The 24,696-nt window shown below is 43.1% G+C and overlaps 1 pseudogene; it reads right to left on the bottom strand.

Moving 5' to 3' along the window:
• Positions 1–1,180: 1,180 nt before the first annotated feature.
• LOC112820387 (large ribosomal subunit protein eL8 pseudogene) lies at positions 1,181–4,074 on the bottom strand (annotated as a pseudogene).
• Between the last annotated feature and the right edge of the window lie 20,622 nt (positions 4,075–24,696).

Below are 24,696 nucleotides of genomic sequence, written 5' to 3'. Positions count from 1 at the left end.
CAGTTTACTTCAGTTCTTCATTCAAAAATTCATTGCCACCTTCTCCTCTAAGTCTCCACCAGCCTGGGAGGATCTGACCTGTAGTCACCCTGTGCTGAGACTGCCCTGCCTTGGGAGTTTGTTGCACAGCCAGGAAGTGGAGGTGAAATGCACAGAAACTACTTACAAGGGCTTTGGAGTCGGGCGGCACTTCATTCACAGCCAGGTTCTACAACCTCCATGCTGCGTGACCTCAGGGAAGAGAATGAACCCCTCTGTGATCAGCTTTCTCATCAGTAGAAGGGAGGAAGATGGAAAAGACTTCAGTAGAGTTGTTGGACAAATTGAACTTTAAGTAGAGGCAAATAAACCTAGCAAAGGGTCTTATCACTTACCTAACCTGAAGAATGGGAGAAGTTCAGGGTCTGAGGAGTGGGAGGGGGGTTGATGGCACGATCTGTTACCTAAAGGCTTCTTTAGGAATAGGCACTTCCAGATTTGGGGCAGCTCAAGGTGGCATTGGCAGAACTGGACCCAGCAAATCGAAGCCCCGGAAAGTGTCCTGTAGCATGAAGAAAATGGCTTGGGACAGAGTGAGGTCGCCATACCAGGACGAACAGGAAGGAGGGCCCTCCCTCGGGTGGAACTGAACAAGAATACCCCTCAGACTTTATCCCGCACTCAGGACTTGTGAGTGAGAAGGGAGCAACTTCTGCAGCAGTTTCCCCTCTGGATCCAGAGTCTTCTTGTCTCTGAAATGAGAGGACTGGGCTAGACAGCTCACAGGGGCAACTGGGTTACAGAGGGCAGCTCAACCTTGGAAGCCCAACATTCCCAAACCCTTCCACTGTACATCCTTGACCTCATGACCTTTCATCAGGAACACCTCCACCCCACTCCTATGTCTTCTACCATTTGTCTCAGTGTTTCCTTCCCTTTCAACGTGCTAAGTACTAAAATCTCGCTATCCCCTAAGGACACTGACTTTAATCTTCTAAAGAGCGGCTCTTCTTTCTCAAACACTCATGGTTCTAAAGGATTTGGAGGAGAAAATGATGACCTCCTTGCTGCTCATTTCCCCTTCCCAATCATGTCTTTGTCCTCCTCCCTCAAATGCCCATCTCCTCTGAAATGCAAGCCATCAGACTCTGCCACCTCTATATTGCAGTCATATCTACCCACAATCTGCCAATTCCTTCATTCACTGAAGATTCTTCACCTGGCTTACCATCTTGCCCTTTGCCTTTTCCAGCTGGGCAGTGTGAGCCACTGACTTAGGACCCAGAATGTTGCTTCCCCAGTGACAGCAGATCTCACCATATCTATCATTGTAATTGGTCCTCATAGCTTCCACCAGCTTAGCCAAAGCTCCTTTGTCTTCCAAGTTAACCTGTGTGAAGGCAACAGTGGTGCAGGTCTTCCTGTGGACCAGATGCCCCAGCCTGGCCTTCCCCTTGATAATGCAGTAGCGAGGCCCCATCTTACGACACAGAGCAGGCAGGAAGACAACCCCAGCTCAATGCGATCCACATCATGTGCAATCACTACCAGCTGAGCCTTCTTGTTTTCCACTCAGTTGGTAACAGTATTAACCCCAGCTCGAAAGACAGGCGACCTCTTAGTGGGGACATCCCTTTTGATGGCAGCTTTCTTTTCAGCCTGGGCCAACAATCTCTGCTTCTTCTCTTGCTGTCTCTGGTCTGTATTTGGGCCAGCTTAAGCAGTTGAGTAGCTGTTTGCAGGTCCAAGGCCTGGGTGAACTGGTTAATCACGGGAGGCACTTTTAGACGTTTATAGAGAATAGCTCTTTACCACTGCAGCCGGATGTAACAGGGCCATTTGACGAAGTGGTTGAGGTCCCTTTTGGGCTGAATGTCCTGTCCAATGCTAAAATTCCTGGTCCTTTTCTCAAACAGGGAATTGACCACCTTCTTGGCCTCCGCTTCTTCACAACAGCAGAGGCCGGGGCCAGCTTCTTCCCCTTAGCCTTCTTTCCTTTTGGGATCTTGGATTGCTGGAGGAGAGAGTGGTTTGCCACTCTTGCTGCCCATAACCCACTTTGTTTCTTTGCCTCCCTTCCACCTAGTTACAATGCTGTGGCCCCATCATTCTACCAATTCACTTCAGTCATCATCAACTCCCTTTCCTTTCTGTTCCTAAATCCTCTTACCTTGGAGAACCCCAACCCTAGTTAATTTAACTCTACTTATTTGTCACCCAAATCTGAGCAGCTTCATGTGGTGGGAGAAAAAAAAAATAGATGTGTGTAGACTCATCTCACATCTAGTTTCTAATCGTGAATCTTATATGGGCCCTTGCCATTATCTAGCAGTCTTACTAGATTTCTCCCATAAGTTTACTCCTCCATTCTCTGAAACACCATTTCCTACCTCCTTTTACATCAGAATTCCAGCATTCCTCCTTTTACAGCTTTGACCATTTTTTGATTCCCTGAAAAATAGAAGAACCACCTCACTTTCCAAATCTTCCAACCTACTTGCACTGCGTCATGTCCTGCAAAAATGCATGGCCCTCCTCTGTTCTTACTAAGGTCAACAACTGCTCAGTCTCTCTTCTCTGCTAAGTCACTCCCATATATAAAAATCAACTTCTCCTTGACCCCATGTTCCACTTCCACTGCAGCCAGTTTCTCTGCTTTCCTTTAGAGCAAAATTCTTCAGAAGAGCTGTCTGTGCATGTGGTCCTTGCTTGCCATTCTCTCTTTATCCAGTTCAGTCTGGTTTTATCTCCACAACTCCATGGAGTCTGTTCTTGTGTAAATCACCAACGACCACCATTTTCCCCGATACAAAACCAATTTCCAAATAAGTGAGAACATGGTTAGCAAAATTGGAAAGCACAGGAAATCTTAGCTTATGGGAAGAGTGAAAGAAAAACTTATGGTAAATGTGCCATCAAACATACTAACATAATGCAACATCTGCCTAACAAATTGGCAAATATTCTTAAAATATGAAAATTCTCATTGATAAGGGAGATATAAGCGAACAGTCACTCATACACTTGTGAAAGGCCTGGGTCAGCCTATTTATAGGAAGATTTGAGAATATTTATTAAAGGCCAGAAAAGTTTGACCCAAGAATTCTACTTCAAAGTAATTGTTCTTTTGGAATGAATTAGAACTAATCATTAAGATTAATGTAAAGGAGAGACTCCTGGGTGGCTCAGTTGGTTGAGCTTCAGACTTTTGGTTTCAGCTCAGGTCATGATCTCAAGCATGGAGTCTGCTTGAGATTCCCTCCCTCTCCCTCTGTACCTCCCTGCACCCTGCTCTCTCTCTTTCTAAAATAAACACATAAAATCTTTTTTTTCAAAAAAGATTAATGTAAAATCATGGCAGCAGTAGTGAAACAGTGAAAAGTTGTTAATAATCTAAAGGTCAGGCCAAATAATAAAGAATGAATCAACTGATTATGAACACTCACAAGGTAGAATATTATACAGTCTTTAAGCTCTGGAAGGCTCTTAAATGAGAACATTCTCCCAGGTGTGACAGGGTAATGAGTATATTCTTATGCTATATATACTATATATATAGTATGATTCTAATTTTGTATCATGTTTACGTATATACAAAACTTGGGCTCATTATCATCTATTATACACATTTACCTATTATATGTAGAAACTAAATGATGATAATCTCCTTGTAAATTATAGCTTGTTTTCCTCCTTTAAAACTTCTTTTTAGGGGCGTCTGGGTGGCTCAGTCCATTAAGCGTCTGCCTTTGGCTTAGGTCATGATCCCGGGGTCCTGGAATCGAGCCCCGTGTCGGGGTCCCTGCTTGGCAGGGAGCCTGTTTCTTCCTCTCCCTCTGCCTCTCCCCTGCTTGTGCTCGCTCGCTCTCTCTCAAATAAATAGATAAATAAAATCTTTTAAAAATCATTTAAAACTTTTTAGACGGTCTTAGATACCTGAAAGAGTCGGTGTGATATGAAATGTCACTGGGGAAAACTCCCTCTGAGCTCCATGTGTCTGCTCTTATCTCTCGGGCTATCTCAGCCCTGCCTTTCGTTGCCAAGTTATCAGAAATAGGCGGCCACGCTCACTGTACTCACTTGGTCCACCTCCATTCGCTCCCCATGCCATAGCTGCTTCCTCACTCTTGTCCTACTATTGCTATTAAGGAGAGCCTTGACTCCTAATTTTCAAATCAAAGTGCCACCTCTAGGTTCTTCCTTGAACCCATGGCATTTTATACTGTTTTCCATATTTAATTCTCTGAAATCTGTGCTCCTTTGCTTTCCAGGGCACTGACTGCTCCTGGCTTTCTTCCAACACAGTGTTTGCTTCTTCAGTCCATCCCACTTACGTGGGTCCCTCCGTGCTTCTTTTTTCTTCTCATGTTGCACACATTACCTGAATTTTTAATTCCAGTGAAAGCTTTACCATGAAACCTGTAAAGTTCATCCTTTATGGCCTCTCATTCAAAATTTGCATGGGTTCCTTTGAAGGCCCTGGGGAGGACCCTACTATTAAAGGATATATATATTTTTTAAGTAAAAGTATGACTTTCATACATATGAAATAAACATGTTAAAGATTTTATTTTAAGCATAGTGAGGGAAACAGGCAGATGTTATATCTAGTTCAAAGGAGAAAACAAAGGACAGACGCATTTATAGATCAGGAATATTGAAATGAATGTACAAATGGAGACAAAGCTCCCTCCACTGGGCAGAATTCATTTGCATTTCAACATATAAAAATTATCTTGTGGGACACCTGGATGGCTCAGTCTGTTGGGCATCTGTCTTCGGCTCAGGTCATGATCCCATGATCCTGGGATTGAGCTCCACGTCAGGCTCCCTGTTCAGTGGGGAGTCTGCTTCTCCCTCTCTCTCTGTCCCTCCCCCTGCTCATGCTCTCTTTCTCCCACACTCTCTCTCTCAAATAAATAAAATCTTTAAAAAATAAAAGTAAATTAAAATAAAATAAAATTATCTTGCATTGCTATCAGTTGTCTACAATTTAGAGTTGTTAAATAGCTCCCATACAATCAGAATCAGCTAATGCAGAAGACTTGTTTTAGGTAATAGTTTTCTATGAAGCACAGATTTTTCTCTACAAGTGAGCAGTGTACACATAATTATGTCTTATATTTAATAAAACAGACAAAAGTAAGATAGCTTGACTGCACTTGGTTAAGGCAGCTCTCTTTCCACTTGGAGTTTGCACAACTCTGTCAGAGGCTCAGGGGTGGCCATTGACATTTTGGGGGACCCAACTAAGGGAATATTCAGCTGGGAATCCAACTTAGATTGGATTTAACAGGATATATTTATATGGTTCCTCAACACCTCTGAGTATAATTAAGTCATTGCTAACTGTCATGGTACAGGAATGGCTTCCAGCAATAGTCTTACCTACCTAACATGAAGCAAAGGTGCAGGGCGTTTGAGGAAGTGAGGAAACCCAAAATTCAGGCTATTCCATGGCAGCATCTAACAATTTGCCACCAAGTACCACCAACTTAAAGAATATTTAAGATTAATTACTGGATCCTCAGATCTTACCCTTAAATGAAAGAAGCACGATATAGGTTTTCTCATATTTGACAACAATTTGACAAATCTCAAGAATCTGCAGACACATTATAAGGCATAATGAGCTGTGGTGCTGAAAGAAATTTTTCTGAACTATCAGTAATGAAAAAGTTTTGATCAACCATGCTAGAAGGAAGATTGAACTACTTCTCTATTCTCTCTGTAGAAAACACCTTTTTAAAGATTTTTATTTATTTGAGAGAGGGAAGAGTGTACACACAGGAGCGGGGTGGTGGGCAGGGGCAGAGGGAGTGAAGAAGGGGACTCCCTGCTGAGCAGGGAGCCCGATGTGGGGCTCGATCCCAGGACCCCGGGATCATGGCCTGAGATGAAGGCAGAGGCTTAACGATTAAGCCACCCAGGCGCTCCTGTAGAAAACACCTTAAACATTGTTATATGAAGAAGTAATCAGAGTATATGCAGCAGAAAATGTGGGGGGTATGTTTTTATAAAAATGCTGTGGACAATACAAATTATGTATTAGTTTTGAAGATCTTGTGATGTTTGTGGTATTTTTCAGGTTTTTCAAATTTATAGTTTATTATGATTTCCTGTAACATGCTAAAGAAATATTACTTTTTAACATAATTTTGTATTTGTTGTTCTGTATCTTTTTTCTCTTAAAGAGGGCCCCCAAATGGAATAAACTTCAGACCCACACATCTACATCCAACACTGACTTCCAACTGGAATCATATAGTATGTAGCTTTTCAAACTGGCTTCTTTCACTTCATACACATTAAAGGTTTATCCATGTCTTTTTGTGCCTTGATAGCTCATTTCTTTTTATTGCTGAGTAATATTCCATTGTCTGGATGTCCCACAGTTTGTTTATCCATTCGCCTGTTGAAGGACATCCTGTTTTGGCAGTTAAGAAAAGGGCTGCTATAAACATTGGCATGCAGGTTTTTGTATGGACATTTGAGTGAGTGCCAAGGAGCACAACTGCAGGATCATAAGTTAGAGTATGGTTAGTTTTGTAAGAAACTACCGAACTGTCTTCCGGGGTGTCTGTACTGGTTTGCATTCCCACTAACAATGAACAAGAGTTCCTGTTGCTCCACATCCTTGCCAGCCTTGGACGTTATCACTGTTTTGGTTTTAGTCATTCTAATAGGTGTATGGTGGTATCTCATTGCTGTTTTAATCTGCATTTCCTTAATGACATATGATGCTGAGCATATCTTTATATGCTTACTTGCCACCTGTATATCTTCTTTGGTGACTGGATGACCACCATGTACGGGCTGTCAACTCCAAGCCTATAGGAGTCTAACTATTGTCACATCTCAAGTGACCAGTGAGTGGGTCCTTGTGAACAATGCTGCAGCCACGAGGGGTCAGGGATGAAATGGGTCTCCAGTCTATCAAACCAACACCATCCTTAAGAGATGCCTCCTGAATGTGAGTAAATTACAAACCTACTACTGGTCAAGCGGTTGTCCCATTGCCAACACCTAGAGTGGGACAATGTCTGTCCCTAAAATAAGAAGGGTGGCTCCCAACCACCAAGGGTCTAAACGCTCAGTAAAGCCCTTTCCATTCGCTATTTTCTTTATTTCTCACAGCAGCTACTATAGTTTCCACTTTGCAGATGAGGACCCTGAGTTTGAGAGAGGTGAAATAACCCACCCAAGTTCATGGTGATGCCAGGACTTTGTAACCAGGTGCTAGACGGGGACCCCCCCTTCCTCTTGTTACCAATGTGGTTCACTGTGCTGCAGAACTAACAACAACACTGGGCTCCCAGCATGTGGCCACTTTCGGGCATGCCCCACACACCGCACTGTTTGAGCCCCGTGGTGGTCCCGGGAGGTAAGGCAGGGCAGGGCTCAGGGCCTTGGTTTGCTCGGAAGTGGCAAACCCAGAAGCCAGGGGGACCCAGGAGAGGAGATGGTTTTCAGGGATGTCAGGGAGGCGCAGCGTCCTGGCACACAGTAGATGAGAAATGGGAGCCTGGAGGAGAGACAGCTTCACTTGGTGAGGAGGTGGCAGGGTCTGAATTAGGGCCTCTGAGAGATGGGATTTCTGGGCCTCAGCCCACAGAGTTCTTTCCTGAAGCCTAGATGGCAAGATCTGGGAGAAAAGAGGAGAAAAGCTCTCCCTGGATTCACCAACGCCAAAATAGAGAAAGGTGTTGAGCACAGGTTGAATCAGACCTCCCTGGGTTTTGGGCTCCTTTCTGGCCTCAGGCAAGTTGCTGATTCTAAGTGAGATGCAGAACCTCCCAATTCCTCTCCAGCTCCAGTTCCACCAACAAGCCTTCCAGATCCCCACTGGCATGTTTTCCTTTCTGGATTTCTTAGCTCGAGCTATTGCCACCTATCCCTGTCTCCCTCTGGACATGTCTCTTGCTTCTCACCCTCACCCTGGCTTCCTGCACCTGCCATGGAAGCAGTCTCCCAACCTTTGGCCATCCCTGCTCCCTTATCACCCACCCACCCACCAGGAGGTCCCTGTGGGCAGGATGAATGGGCTCTGAGGGAGGGGGAGGGGCCTTGGAGTTCAGCCCAGTGGCTTGGCTTTGGTGGGTGGGTGATGAGGGAGCATGTCCCCACGTCCATGTTGCTCATTGCAGTATACCTTGCACCTTGAACAGTGCCTGGCTCATAGAGGCATTCGAGAAAGATTTGTTCTAGGGCACAGAATGCATAGAGTGAACTGATGGCAGATGAAAGCAAAACCGTCATTAGTTGAAATTTATCTTGCTTATAAAATTCTAAATACCTTACATAGATTTATTTGTTCATTTTCAACTATGTATTGTTTGTTTCATGCTGGACACTTCAGGCACTGGGAATGGGACAGTGAATGAGCCCAAAAGGGGAGGAGATTAAAAAACAACAACTAAATAAACAAGATAAGTTAAGCTAGTGATAAATGCTAATAAAAAATAAGAAAACAAAGAAAAATTCAACAAATATTTGGTATTTGACCACTGAATAAACTAACGAATAACTAAAATGGCATTGCCAAAGACTCGAGTCTGAGAGGGTAACGATGGAAGCATCCCTGGCGGGCATGAGGAGGCTGCTAAGGGAGGCCACCTGGCAGGGAAAAAAGACAAGATGGGTTCAGTTTTACAGCATGTTGAGTTTGGTGGCAGGGATTCCTGGAGCACTGATAAATAGGAAAATGAACTTCTAGGTTCATGGTCATATATACAGACACATGTATATCCGGCATGATCAAGAATAAAAATACTTAAAGCCAGAGAGAAAAGAACCCAAACAAGTAGGGAGTGGCTCTTCACAACCAGAGGGTGCTACGTGGCCTGTGTGCCAACCAGGCAAACCGCCCCACCTACCAAAGGCACACACCGGGCCATTCCTCTGTCTCTCCCGCACTCTCTCCTCTTCTGAGGTTGGCTTCTGCCCGCCTGTTAGCCGGCCTTGCTTTAGGAAAAATGTCCTGGAGGGAGATCTTTTCAGGGGAGTTGACGTTGTTGTTTCGTGGAAGGTGTAGCAATAGCAAACAGTGCTGGAATCCCAACGCGGCCTGTTTCTCCGGGATTCTGATGGACTTGGCTGAGAACCTTGACGTGCTGGCACCTGCCCAGCCCTCCTTGCACGAGGGGCGTGGGACAGTGTGTTCTGGGTGGATCCCGCACCCTTTCGCTCCTCATTCCCACAACAAACCTGAACACGGTGGGCACATTCCTAAACTGAGTTCCCAAACTTGCTGAGCAGATCTCAGTCCAGACCAGAGGCCCCCTCCTACCCCATTCTTACCAAGCACTCGTCCCTGGGCCAGCCCCTTACAGATAACCAGTGACTCATCTGGCAGAAGGTGGTCCGTGCTGCTGTGAAATCCCAGGCAGTATGGTCTCTCCCTGCCCAGAACACAGTGCGAGAAATAAAAAATTTCAGGCTCAGTGACAGCACAGCCCAGAGAAAATACTCTGTCTCTAGCCTCCTGTAGCAAGGATATCACATATTACTATCAATAGAACTCTGGATGTTATCTATGGTAGCCATTTTAAAACATGTTGGGAATGCGGACTGTAAAAGTTGCCAAGATAAGCCTCGGTCACTAAAATCAAAGTTGACGTCTTTTGAGTGAAACACCAGGAAGTTACCCCACCCAAGAAAACAAAGTTGTTGTCAGGCCACCTGTCCTAGCAGGACCCAAAAGGGCTTGGTTGAGCAGAAAGTGCATTCGCATCACAGAACCCACCAGGCATAAATGTGTGACTACCCAGCCAAAACTATGCGTCTGGATGACTTTGGACTGAAGAGCTCACGTTCACATTTCTCAATGTTGCTGGAAGTATTTGTCCTTAAACCCAGCTCCAAACTGCATACATCATCCTCTTAAAGGGCTACCTTCTCATTGTCCTTAAACCCAGCTCCAAACTGCATACATCATCTTCTTAAAGGGCTACCTTCTCAATCTGCTCATTCCTTCCAGAAGTACCTTCATTCTAGTACTAGGCTGGGCACAGAGGATCAAGAGTAAATGTAAGTCATAACCCTGCCTTAAAAAAATAAATCACAGTCTTGTGAGGGGGAAAAAAGATCAGCACTGGAAATGGTGAGTTAATTGGGAAGACTATAACTGGTTTTAAACTGTCCGAGACAATGCCTAAATGAAACTACCACTTCCTGAATATGAAGAATTAGAGAATGAGCCAACATACCCACATCCTCTGCAGGTGGGAACATGGCCCCCACTCCACTGAAGAATGCTACAGGTCAGGCATGAAGTTAGTCCCCAGATGGACTTGACTTATGTCCCTGAACATAGCACACCTCCACACCGTCTACTATTCATTCCTCACTCTGAATGCATACAGTGTTTGTGCGGAGGAGAGGGCACTATGAAAGAATATAGGAAGTCCATCCCTATCAAAATGCCAACAGCATTTTTTATAGAACTAGAACAAACAATTCCAAAATTTGTATGGAACTACAAAGGATGCCAAATAGCCAAAACAATCTTGAAAAAGAAAACAGGGGCCCCTGGGTGGCTCAGTTAAGCATCTGCCTTTGGCTCAGGTCATGATCCCAGGGTCCTGGGATCGAGCCCCGCATCGGGCTCCCTGCTCAGTGGGGAGTCTGCTTCTCCTTCTTCCTCTCCCCCCTTCCCCCCTGGCTTGTGCTTGCTCTCTCTCTCTCACTCATTCTCTCTCTTTCTCAAATAAATAAAAAAACAAAAACAAAACTGGAGATTTCACAATTCCAGATTTCAAGTTATACTACAAAGCTGTAGGGGCGCCTGGGTGGCTCAGTCATTAAGCATCTGCCTTCAACTCAGGTCATGATCCCAGGGTCACGGGATCGAGCCCTGCGTCAGGCTCCCTGCTCCGCAGGAAGCCTGCTGCTCCCCCTGCTTGTGCTCTCTCTCTCTCTGTCAAATAAATAAATAAAAATCTTAAAAAAAAAACATTCAAAGCTGTAGGAATCAGAAAAGTATGGTACTGGCACAAAAATAGACACATAGATCAATAGAACAGAATAGAGAGCCCAGAAATAAACAAACAATTATATGGTCTAATTTTTGACAAAGGAGGCAAGAATATGCAATGGGAAAAAGACAGTCTCTTCAACAAATGGTGCTGGGAAAACTGGACAGCTACATGCAAAAGAATGAAACTGGACCACTTTCTTACAACATCTACAAAAATAAACTCAAAATGGATTAAAGATAGGAGCATCTGGGTGGCTCAGTCAGTTAAGCGTCTGACTCTTGATTTCAGCTCAGGTCATATCAGGTTGTGAGATCAAGCCCCGTGTTGGGCTCCATGCTGAGTGGAGATTCTCTCTCTCCTTCTCCCTCTCTCCCTCTCTTAAAAAAAAAAAAAAGATTAAGGACCTAAATCTCAAACCATAAAAATCCTAGGAGAGAGCACAGGGAGTAATTTCTCTGATATCAGCCACAACAACATCTTTCTAGATATGTCTCCTGAAGCAAGGAAAACAAAAGCAAAAATAAAAATAAACTATTGGGACTACATCAAAATAAAAAGTTTCTGCACAGCAAAGGAAACAATCAACAAAACCTAGTAAATGGGAGAAGATATTTGCAAATGACACATCTGATTAAGAGTTAGTATCCAGGGGAGCCTGGGTGGCTCAGTCGTTAAGCATCTGCCTTCAGCTCAGGTCATGACCCCAGGGTCCTGGGATCGAGTCCCCACATCAGGCTCCCTGCTCCGTGGAAGCCACTCCCCCTGCTTGTGTTCCTGCTCTCACTCTCTCTCTGTCGAATAAATAAATAAATAAAATCTTAAAAAAAAAAGAACCACTTAAAAAAAAAGTTAGTATCCAAAATACATAAAAAAACTTACAAAACATAAAAAAAAATAATCCAGTTAAAAACTGGAGAAGACATGATCAGACATTTCTCCAAAGAAGACATGCAGATGGCCAACAGACACATGAAAACACGCTCACTATCACTCATAAACAGGAAATGCAAATCAAAAACCACCATGAGGGGACACGTGGCTGGCTCAATGGAGCATGTGACTCTTGATTTCGGGGTTGTGGGTTTGAACCCCATGTTGGGTATAAAGATTACTTAAAAAAAATAAAATCTTGAAAAAACAAACAACGACATCTGTCAGAATGGCTAAAATCAACAACACAAGAAACAACAAGTGTTGGCAAGGATGTGGAGAAAGGGGGACCCTCTTGCACTGTTGGTGGGAATGCAAACTGGTGCGCAGCCACTCTAGTAAACAATACGGAGGTTCCTCAAACAATTAAAAATAGGGGGCGCCTGGGTGGCTCAGTTGGTTGAGTGTCTGACTCTTGATTTTGGCTCAGGTCCTGATCTCAGGATTCTGGGATCGAGCCCTGCATTAGGCTCTGTGCTAAGTGTGGAGTCTGTTTACCGCCCTCCCTCTGCTGCTCCCCCTGCACTCACACTCTCTCTCTCTCTCTCAAATAAATAATCTTGTTACAAAAATTAAACACAGAACTACCATATGATCCAGTAATCACACTACTAGGTATTTACCCAAAGAAAACACTAATTCGAAAGGATACATGCTCCCTATGTTTATTTGTATTTATTTATTTATTTTTAAAGATTTTATTTTTAAGTAAGCCCCACACCCAACATGGGACTCAAACCCACAATCTCGAGATCAAGAGTCACACACTCCACAGGCTGGCACCCCCACCCCATGTTTATTACAGCATTATTACAATAGCCAAATCATGGAATCAGCCCAAGTGTCCATTGACAGATGAATGGATAAGAAGATGTGGTGTATATACAATGGAATATTACTCAGTCATCAAAAAGAATAAAATCTTGCCATTTGCAACAACTTGGATGGATCTAGAGAGTATAATGCTAAGGGAAATAAGTCAGTCAGAGAAAGAGAAATACCATATGATCTCACTCATATGTGAATTTTAAGAAACAAAATAGACAAAGGGGAAGAAAGAGACAAACCAAAACCAGACTCTTCTTTGTAGAGAACAAACAGATGGTTACCAGAGGAGGGGTGGGTGGGGGATGGGTGAAATAGGTGATGGGGATTAAGAGTGCACTTGTCATGATGAGCACTGGGTGTTGTATGGAAGTGTTGAATCACTACGCCGTACACCTGAAACTAATATAACACTGTATGTTAACTACCCTGGAATTAAAAAAAAAAAAAAAAAAGGATATAGAAAGTCCATAAGGAGAAAATAAAGCCCACAAATTCATATACAAAAAGACAATAGTAGATTATTTTTATAGGAGGCACAACTACGGAGGAGGTCCCTCTGTGGAAAGGGCCCAGAGAAGGCCTCAGGAAAATGGTAATTCAATGAACACACAAAATTAAGCTTGAAGAAAGATAATCTTATTTAATGGTTCTTTACAATCAAGAAAATAACATACTTTTATTTTACTAATATCTATAATAAAGGAGTTTGAGGGGCGCCAGTCAGAGCATGTGGCTCTTGATCTTGGGGTTATGAGTTCGAGCCCCACATTTGGCGTAGAGATTACCTAAAAATAAAATCTTTAGGGGCACCTGGGTGGCTCAGTCGTTAAGCGTCTGCCTTCGGCTCAGGTCATGATCCCAGGGTCCTAGGATCGAGCCCCACATCAGGCTCCCTGCTCAGTGGGAAGCCTGCTTCTCCCTCTCCCACTCCCCCTGCTTGTGTTCACTCTCTCGCTGTGTCTCTCTGTCACATAAATAAATAAAATCTTTAAAAAAAATAAAAATAAAATAAAATAAAATCTTTAAAAAGAAAAAGAAGGGGCGCCTGCGTGGCTCAGTCAGTTAAGCACCTGCCTTCAACTCAGGTCATGATCTCAGGGTTCTGGGATCGAGCCCCGTGTCAGGCTCCCTGCTCAGCGGGAATCTGCTTCTCCCTCTCCCGCTGCTCCTCCCCCCACTCATGATCTCTCTCTCTCTCTCTCTAAGTAAATAAAATAAAAAAAAATTATTTGGAAAAGAGGTCCTAAGCTTCACCAGGCTGCTAAGACAGCCCTGGTTTAAAAAAAAAAAAAAAAAAAAAAATTTTTTTTAAATAAATTAAATTAAAAAAAAAGAAGTTTGACTTTTTACAATTAATGACATTGCATTTTGTGCATTTTAGGGGGAGCAAATGGTTGATGTTGAGGAGTGAGACAATGAGGAGAGACCACTTTTCTGAGCTGCACAGGCCAAACCTGAGGCCATCCCATACCTGGCCACTGTACTGTCTACTTCAATCACTGGGGGCCCTGGCATCTCTCCCTGTGTTGTTCTTGTATTTATTTTGGTCCGTGTGATATAAAGGGGAAAACTTAGACATTTTTTCTTTCTTTATTTTGTACTCAAGATTTTGCAGATACTTGTTTGGTGATCAGAGTGCAAACACCATGAATAATTTGTATATAGTTCTTAATATAAAATTCTTCTCTAAAAAATTATTCTAACCACCTTCCAAGTTAATATTTAGAAGACATTTTCCCCCAAAAATGAAAATTTCACATCCTACATTAAAATATTGGTAAGTTTTTGGGTCTTTTACGGAGAAGTTCAGGATTTAATGACAGCCAGTAAGAAAGTTAATAGGGAAAACAGGACTGCCCACTATCAAAGAGAATCTCATTGGTTCACAATTCCTATGGGTAAAGCCAAGACCAAATAAGAGTTTTACTTAGGAAAACATTTATTATACTTAAAATAGAAATAATAATCTAACAAATAAATTATGGAAGGAAAAATAGTAACTGTAGAGACGCCATCTTGACCAAGGGGTCAGGGTCAGTTGATAAATCATGGTAACATGAGGCTCCTGTTAGCAGTGAGAAGCAACAATAGCAACGGCAATGAGAAGAGCACATGACCTCTGGGATACTCTTCCTCAAGACTTCAAAACACCAGTTTACTCATGAGAAAACCAGACAAATCCCAAGTGAGGAAATATCTAAAGATACTCCTCAGTGTCAAAGTCATGAAAAACAAGGAAAAATTGATAAAATGCCACAGATTGGAGCAGATTAGGGAGACAACATGACTAATAATAGAACTAGTCCCAGGACAGAAAAAGTACATTAGTGGGTAAACTAATGAAATCCAAAAAGAGTCTATAGTTTAGTTAATGGTACTGTATCAACGTTAACATTAGCAGACTTTGGGTGAAGGGTATATAGGAACCCTCTGTGCAAGCTTTGCAATTTTTATGTAAAGATAAAATTATTTCAAAATAAGTTAAGAAATAGAAGGAACAAGAAAAGGAGGAGAAAAGCAAAGGTTAGGAGGAAAACACTGTTGGTAGGATTGTAAAAATGGTCCAACTGCTATGGAAAACAGTATAGCAGTCCCTCAAAAAATAAAGACTAGAATTACTGTATGATCTAGCAATCCCACTTCTGTGTATATACCCAAAGAATTCAAAGGAGGATCTCAAAGATATATTTGCACACTCACGCTTCTTTCAGCATTATTCCTAATAGCCAAGAGGTAGCAATCCAAATGTTCACCAGTGGTTGAATGAATAAAGAAAATGTGGCATAGACATACAGTGAAATATTATGCAGCCATAAAAAAGAAGGAAATCCTGTCACATGCTACATGTGAGCCTCCAGGGCATTACGCTAAATGAAATAAGCCAGTCACAAAAAGGCAAATACTATATGATCTCACTCATATGAAATGCCTTAAGTAGTCAAAATCATAGAAACAGAAAGTGGAAATTTCAGTTGCCAAGGGGTGCGGGAGGGAAGATTTTAATGTTCAATGGATATAGAGTTTCAGTTTTACAGATGAAAAAGTTCTAGAGATCAGTTGTACAATAATGTGAATATTACTGAACTGTACACTTAAAAATGGTTAACGGGGCGCCTCGGTGGCTCAGTCATTAAGCGTCTGCCTTCGGCTCGGGTCATGATCCCAGGGTCCTAGGATCGAGCCCCACATCAGACTCCTGCTCGGCAGGAAGCCTGCTTCTCCCTCCCCCACTCCCCCTCCTTGTGTTCCTGCTCTCGCTTGTGTGTCTGTCAAATAGATAAATAAAATCTTTAAAAAAAAAAAAGGTTAAGATGGGGCGCCTGGATGGCTCAGTAGGTTAAGCATCCTACACTTGATTTCAGCTCAGGTCATGATCTCAGGGTCTTGGGATCAAGCCTCGTGTCAGGCCCTGTGCTCAGCAGGGACTCTGCTTGAGGATTTCTCTCCCTCTCCCTCTGCCCCTCCCCATGCTTGTACTCTCTCTCTCTCCAAAATAAATAAATCTTTTAAAAAATGGTTAAGATGGTAAGTTGAATGTTTTTTTTTTTACCACAGTTGAATAAAAAAAAGATATAGATTAAAGTTCAACAACTGAAAAATAAAAAAACTAAAAATTAAGAACTTAATAGATGAGTTTAAGAACAGGGTAGACACAACTTAAGAGAGATTTTTGTGAACTGGAAGATAGGTTTAAAAAAATCCAAAAATGAAGCTCAGAAAGACAAAAGATGGAAATGTAGAAGCAAAGGTAGGAGATATATAGATGATACATGAGAAGATCTAGCTTACACTTAATAAGACTCCTAAGAAGAGAGGGGCAGAAGCAAAATTTTAAAAGATAGTGACTGGGGTGCCTGGCTCATTCAGTCCATAGAGCATTTGACTTTTGATCTTGGGGTTGTGAGTTCAAGCCCCACACTGGGTGTAGTACTCACTTGGAAAAAAAAAAAAAAAAGATAGTGAAATTTTTCCAAAATTTTTGGAAAATGACCAGAGGCAGTTTTACCGGGAAGCCAATGAGGGCTATCTTCTGTCTCCTTCAGGAAAGGAGTCAGCCTCGCCCTGGTGGTGGTCCTGAAGCTGCAGGTGGGGCAGGCAGTTGGCCAGCACGTTCACGGTGTCCGGTCAGCAGCAAACAACCCACCACGGGTCTCACTGAGCAAGCACACCATGTATTTACCCTTGCTTCCCGCTCAAAGACCACTTTCCTAGTTCCTGCCGCTCATCCAAGACAGGGAGGGAGGATGCAGCCGGGAGAGGAATCCCAGAGGCGGGGGGACCGGGACTACCTGCTGGGCCACTGTGCGTGCCCTGTGCAGCAGGACCAGGGCTGTTTTTCCCTCAAGGCTCGGCTCTCTCCTGCTCCCCACCCCCAACATGCTGAACAAGTTAGATGAGACATTCATAAGCATGAGCTCTGAAACTGAAAGAAATGTTCCTAAATGACCAAGAATAAAAAACAAATCAACTCTGCCAGAGGGTTTTTCTTTTCCCTCTGAATAACATGAGATTATATTATTGCTCTGTGAAGAGACAGTTAAAGGTTTTGGGGCCAAAAATATACGGGGGGAAGTATTATAGAGATGTGTTGATAGTTAATAATAAATGTTTCCCTTTAATTTTGTGATAATTGTGGTATTCATCAGCATTTTAGAAGTTATAATTAGTTGTGACTTTTCTCACTCTACATATTCTTTTTTACCTATTTTTGTATTCATAATTTTGTGTTTATATTTTTATAAAAAGAGCCTTGGAAGTTGTATAGGCTTCAGGCTCCACAAGTTATAGATTTGTCACTAGTAGCCACTACAAGAATAAGAAAACGAATGTAAATGTATAGCTTCAAAGGTAATAGGACAAAAAAGAATAATTTTTAAAATCCTTAATCAAATCAAAAGAAGTATGAGAGGAAGGAAAGGAAAAGGAGCATGGAAGAGCTAGAGCAGCAACAAAACCCACAGTAAGGAAGACTGAAACTCACTCAGCCGCCCCACTTCTAGGGATCAGCACTGAAGATGGATCTCCACCAATAAACGATAGATATGCACAGGGTTCTTCACTGTCGCCTTGTTAGTCTCTGCAAAATACTGCAAACCATCTAAATGCTGTACACGCAGGACTGATTGCAGGGACCATGGCAACCACACCATGGAGTATTCCATAGCTGTACAAAAGAATGAGGTTAATCTCTATTTTTCTCAGAAGAGAAAAAATAGCAAATGAACCTAACTGTATTATAAATAGTCTAAATACATTGATGGGCTTGGGGAAGAAAAGAACATAAGAAGTTTTGGAAGATAGTATTTTATGAGGCTCATTGATTAAAAAAATGGTACACAAACATGGTATTTCTGTTAATAAATTTTTTTTTAAGATATTTGTTTTCATAAGAGAATGGGTTAGCGTTTCTGAAACTACTGTATGTGTATTCTAGGACTGGGCAAATGAGTAAATCTATTGTGGATAATGGGTCCTGGACTTCTCTTCCTGTGAAGAAACTGAGTTACAAATAATGAAAGGGAATGGGATGCTGGGTGGCTCAGGGGGTTAAGTGTCTGCCTTTGGCTCAGGTCATGATCCTGGAGTCCTGGGACCAAGTCCCGCATCAGGCTTCTTGCTTGGCGGGGGAGGGGAGGGGCTTGCTTCTCCCCCTGCTTGTGCTGTCTCTCTCTCTCTGACAAATAAATAAATAAAATCTTTAAACACACACACACACACACACACACACACACAAATAATGAAAGGGAAAAGGCTAGCATGAAGCCTATGGGGTTAGATTAGAATCCTTAACCATCACTATGAACTCATGGTTTTTAGTCTATGACAGATAGATGTAAAAACATGCAGATGGGTGCATATATGCATTTATATGTCCTAGCCCTGTCTGCTAAGAGAACCTAAAAACAGTGACACTCCAGCAGAAATGAGGATACCCAGCACATGGAGCTTTGTTTCTCAAGGCCAGTCTATAATACAAGGAACCGGGCCCTTGCAGAAATGGCTGTGATGGGTCATATTCTCACAATATATGGATGCTTCAGCCCACATCCAACCCCCCAGCTCCCACCCCTGCAAACAGCCACCCCTTGGCCACTCCTGAGCTCCATTTGCCCTAAGAAGGTAGTTCCAGTGAAGGGGACTGCGCAGGCCTCGAGGTAATTTGAGCAGAGAATTTTGGGGTCCCTGGTACCTGCTGCATGGTCTGGAAGGGAGAGCTCTTGGCCACAGGGATTCCTTGCCCAGTGGTAGAGAACATGGAGAGAGGAGGACTGGAGTGGAGACCTCTGTAAAGTGTGAGATCCGGAGCAGAGACCCCTTTGGTGAGAATAATAAATGAATTTAGAATTTAGGAGGATTTCAATGATATCTTCCTTAATTTTTAGGCCTGCTTCTTATCCTTAGGCCTAAGAGGCCTCCCTGCCTTTCAGGGTTCCCAGTGATACTCGTTTTAATATTTGGTCTTCTAAAGGAAATTAGTCAAGGGCTTACCATGTTACTTCTAGCATCCACTCAAAAGTAGGATCTTGCCAACTGGCAACAATACAGCAGATGCACTGGGACAGAATACTGGACATGTGGTTTGTTAATAAAAATTATCCAAAACTTGGAAATAAGGTTAAAAAAACCAAGATCACTGAGGGCCCTCCCAAGGTCATAGGAGAGCCATCTAACAATGACCCCTGAGGGGCATGTGACACTCTAGAGGGAAATATAACTTCTTTGACTCCCTGTTTACTGTCAGGTAGGCCCGTGCTCTCCCTGTGAAGTTAAAGGTTAGCTTGAGGAAGACTGCAAGGGATCCCTGTCTGGGACCAAAGGTAACCCAAGGACCGCGCTGCCCCGAAGACGAGTAAGTGGACTTGTGAGTGACTATGATCTTACACCAGCATTCTTCTCCCTACTGACCAGTATTCCCCACCTTGTCTGTCCTCTTTTGAACTGGCTTTTAACATTCTTCCATTCCTTCATTATGGGCTGAGCAAATCTGCGACACGGGCATGCTCCATACTGTCTGAGTTATTTCACTTTGTCAGGCTTATCCTGAAAGAATACAGAAACCAAAGGTCATCATTGCCTGAACTATTATTTCTCTGGCAGACCTACTGTCACTTAGAAAAAGCTAGTCCTGGGGGCGCCTGGGTGGCTCAGTCGTTAAGCGTCTGCCTTCGGCTCAGGTCATGATCCCAGGGTCTTGGGATCGAGCCCCACATCGGGCTCCCTGCTCCGCGGGAAGCCTGCTTCACTTCTCCCTCTCCCACTCCTCCTGCTTGTGTTCCCTCTCTCACTGTGTCTCTCTCTGTCAAATAAATAAATAAAATCTTTAAAAAAAAAAAAAAAGAAAGAAAAAGCTAGTCCTGAAGCCAGTGATTCTATTCAGGTGAAATTCTGGAGGAAGAAAAGGAGGGAAAAAAACAAAAGAGAGGGAAAACAGCAAGGGAAGAACCCAGAGCAGTGACTGTCTGGGCTGAGATTGGTGTAGAGATTGACAAAGCACCAGAGGAATTTGGGCGGGATGGAGCCGTTCTCTGTCTTGATCAGGATGTTGGTTACATGTGTGTATACACTGGTCAAAACTCACAGAGATGTGCACCAAAAGCAGTTCAATCCAGTGTATGTAAATCATACCTAACTTTCCCAAATGAAAAGTGCTAGTCTCTTAAAGTTGAATTCCGTCTAAATAATCCACCAGGTGATATCCTTACAGTGATTTATTCTGGTGTACACCAGTAATGTTAAAGACTGGCATTGTTTGTCGTCTAGGATACATAAAACTCCTTTTCAAGCAAGCATAAGTCTAGCACCATACACTTACGGAGTTGTCCCATGTAAGCGAAAACAACTTTCAACCTGAGGAAGAAGACGCGGCAGAGCGGTGAGGTGGGGGAAATCACATGGATAGGTCTCTCAGGGGAAGGACATTTCTTGCAGTTATATACCCCATTTTATATCACTCTATTTTTTCTAGAAATGCGAAGTTCTGTCATTGTTCCTATCTTTCAGTCTTTCTGTTGTCATGTTTTATGAGCAAGTCAGAATCTTTACTGGAGGAAAGGGGAACACAGAAGTTCTGAGGTTTTCTGCGTCTTCTTGGTCACCCCCATTTTTTGGTAACCGTAAGGGGATTGGTTGCTTTCAATTTTACAACTACCTCTAGCAAGGAATCCACCCTGCAACCCACCAAGGCACTTAATGCTCCTTGAACAAAAATGAAATCGGTAACAAATACTGAGGATTGTTCCATGCTTTTTTCAACTATTATGTAAAATGTATGCTATAAAGTCATATTCTAGAATTTGCTCTTTTCACTCAACATAGCATTTTCAGATGTACCCACACGGCTCCCGGTCATTCATTCTGACTTCCATTAGATAGATAAAATTTATTCCTCTCTCCCTCCGTTGACAATATCCTTGGTGTGTCCTTTGTCACTGAGTATGTCCTATTGTGCTAGAGTTTCTCCACAGCGTATTCTTGAAGGTGAAATGACTGGATCCAAGTGGACAGCCTCATCTTCAGTTTTATCAGATACCGACAAATTCTCCGGGAGAGGGGCTATCTCTTTATACTCCCACTAGCTATGGATACTTCCTATTTCCCACCAGCACGTGCTAATTAGACCTTTATATTTTTATCAAGTTGATGGCATTGTTGCTTTAGTTTATTTCCCAGACTTCTAGTGTAGGTCAGCCCTGTAAATTTTATTTATTTGAGAGACAGAGAGAGTGAGCCAGAGAGAGCACAAGCCAGGGGGTGAGGCAGAGGGAGGAGCAGAATCTCCACTGAGTAGGGAGCCCGATGTGGGGCCTGATCATGACCCAAGCCAAAGGCAGACCCTAACCGACTGAGCCACCCAGGTGCCCTGAGCCCTGTAAATTTTTAAACCACATCTTTTACCTGCTTTTAAAAATTAGGTTATGTTGGGGCATCTGGCTGGCTCAGTCAGAAAAGCATGTGATCCTTAAATAATATAAATAAATAAAACTTAAAAAATAAAAATTAAAAATTAGGTTGTTTCGTTATTGTAGTTCTTTATTCTGGATATCAATTCTTTGTTAGTTATACCTTCCCCCTGAGCTTTTGTTTTCACTATTTAATATTGTTCACTGGACAGATTTTTTAAACATTAAAAAAAATAGCCTCTTTTCCGGCTGGAACCATGGGGGGTGCAGAAGAGAAGAAAGAGAAGGTTCCTGCTGTGCAGAAACCCTTAAGAGGTGAAGGAATTTCGCAGAGTTGAAGGTCAAGTGTCTAAGAAAGAAGTTTGCTCAAAAGATGCTTCGAAAGGCAAGGAGGAAGCTTATCTATGAAAAAGCTAAGCATTCCCACAAGGAATATAGGCAGAGGTACAGAAATGAGATTCCAATGGCAACTTCCACGTACCTGCGGAACCCCACATTGGCGTTTGTCATCGGGATCAGAGGTAGCAGTGGTGTGAGCCCAAAGGTTCAAAAGATGTTGCAGCTTCTTCACCTTCGCCAGATCTTCAATGGCACCTTTGTTAAGTTCAACAAGGCTTCAGTTAACATACTAAGGTTTGTGGAATCATGTAGAGCCTGGGGGGACCCAACCCTGAAGTCGGTGAATGAACTGATCTCCAAGCGTGGTTATGACAAAATCAACAAGAAGTGCATTCTCCTGACAGAGAACACATTGACTGTCTGATCTCTTGGTAAACATGGCAGTATCTGCATGGAAGATCTGATGCACCACATCTATACTGTTGGAAAACGTTTCAAAGAAGCAAACAACTTCTTAAGGCTCTTCAAATTATCTTCTCCATGAGGGGGAATAAAGAAAAAGACCACCCAGAGATGCTGGTAACAGGGAAGACCAGATCAATAGGCTTATTAGAGGGAGGAATTAAGGTATCTACGATGATTATTTTTGTAATCTGGTCAGTTAATAAAGGACTACTCTCAAATGGAAAAAATAACATTAACAAAGTAACTGCGTACATTTTGATCATATGTACACCCTGGTTGGCTGCGAGTGCTGCCCGGTCCACCTCACTCCCAGATCCTGCCTGCCCTCCATTGGAGTACTGCCTGGGGCCACGGGGACGGGCCAGAGCTCTGCAAAGAAGTACTCTGGCTAGGAAAGGGCACTGGATCACTGCCGCTCCCAACCTGCCAGGGAGAACTAGTCACACAGTCGTCTCAACACAAGGAGGGTGCCCCTCATCAGCACCCTCCTTGTGCCCTCTCAAATAAATACAATCTTTTTATCTTTATTAATATTTTTTTAAGTTTTATTTATTTGAGATAGAGCATAAGGGGGGGCAGAGAGAGTGGGAGAAGCAGACTCCCCACTGAGCAGGGAGCTTGATCCCAGGACTTGATCCCAGGACCTCGGGATCAAGACCTGAGCTGAAGGCAGACACTTAACAGGACTGAGACACCCAGGTGTCCTACTTAAATAAAACCTTAAAAAAAAAACAAAAACAAACCCATAGCAGTCCCTGCCACTTGACAGCAAACTCCTAGCACCCAGCAAGTAGTAATCTACTTTGTCTATATGTTTGTCTACTTTGGCTATTTCATGGAGGTGAAATCATGCCTGGTCGGCTTCTCTCACATCTTACTGGTTCGTCCATCTAACATGTATCGTCCATATAACATGTTATCAGGACTTCATCCCTTTTTATCGCTGAATTATATTCTATGGTAAGGACATACATTTTACTTTTTGGCTATTATGAATAATGTTACTATGAATATTCACATACTAGTTTTTATGTGGACAGATCTTCGATTCTCTGATATACACCTAGGAGGGCATTGCTGGGTCCTGCTCAACAGGACCAGATGGATCCCAAACTGTTTGTACCATTTTACAATCTCACCAGCAATGTATGTGGGTTCCAATGACCTTCTATGTCAGGTGATAACTGGCTGTTCACTTTACAGAAGGGCTGCCCCAGTGGCCAGCTGCAAAGGAGCATAGTTACCCTCAAGAGGTCTGGGTCTTTCCAGGCCCACCTCATTCACTGGAAGAGACTGAGGGCCCTGGGGGTATGGGTGGGAGCTAAAGATGAGGTGTCGATTTTTCTAGAGCTTTCCTTCTCTGCATTTCCCTCAGAAATGGGTCCTACCTCATTTTATTAGCAGCTTTACCTGGGTCTTTCAAAGGATTGATTCCTTTCCCTTAAGAAAAAAAGTACACCCATCCAACTGTTGACATTGGAGAATGTCTCCCATTGTGTTCAGTTAGGGGCAAGAGGGAAAGAAATGAGGGACCGGGCAAAGGAAACAGAGAACAGGGCCCGGGGCTCAGGGTCCATGAAGTTACATTCCTAGCTTGAGTCTCCAGGAAACTGCTACTCACGATGTGTCACGATTTCAAAGCTAAAGGTATCGACGGAGCTAAAACAAAAACAAACAAACAAAAAAAAACACTTTAAATGCTCACTACCGACATGGGATCAAGTACAGGAAGTGCAGAGATTCCCTCCACCAGGCACTGATGTTTGCCACTTAAACAAGTGGTTCCAGGACCGGAGGGTAAGACCCCGGTGAACATTCATCACAGCTGGAAAGGGACATGGGACAGGAGAAAGCCACGGACCATGGCGCACTGATTACCTCTGCCCACAGGTCAAACGAGGTTGTCTGAGGAGACACAGACAACAGGTGAGCTAATTTGGGGGACACTTCGTTCCAATGAAAAATGATGTCTCCCAGTAAGCTGTGAACACACTAGGCTCAAAAGAAGTCTTTTTTTTTTTGTTTTAAGATTTTATTTATGTGGGGCGCCTGGGTGGCTCAGTTGGTTAAGCGACTGCCTTCGGCTCAGGTCATGATCCTGGAGTCCCGGGATCGAGTCCCACATCGGGCTCCCTGCTTGGCAGGGAGTCTGCTTCTCCCTCTGACTCTCCCCCTCTCATGGTCTCTCTCTATCACCCTCTCTCTCAATAAATAAAGAAAAAATAAAAATCTTAAAAAAAAAAAAAGATTTTATTTATGTGATGAGAGAGAGAGCA

The sequence above is a fragment of the Callorhinus ursinus genome, unplaced genomic scaffold (genome assembly GCF_003265705.2).
Source record: "Callorhinus ursinus isolate GAN/ISIS: 27379988/994484 unplaced genomic scaffold, GSC_fseal_2.0 scaffold1, whole genome shotgun sequence".
Lineage (NCBI taxonomy): Eukaryota > Metazoa > Chordata > Mammalia > Carnivora > Otariidae > Callorhinus > Callorhinus ursinus.
This window is presented reverse-complemented; position numbering and strand designations above follow the sequence as displayed.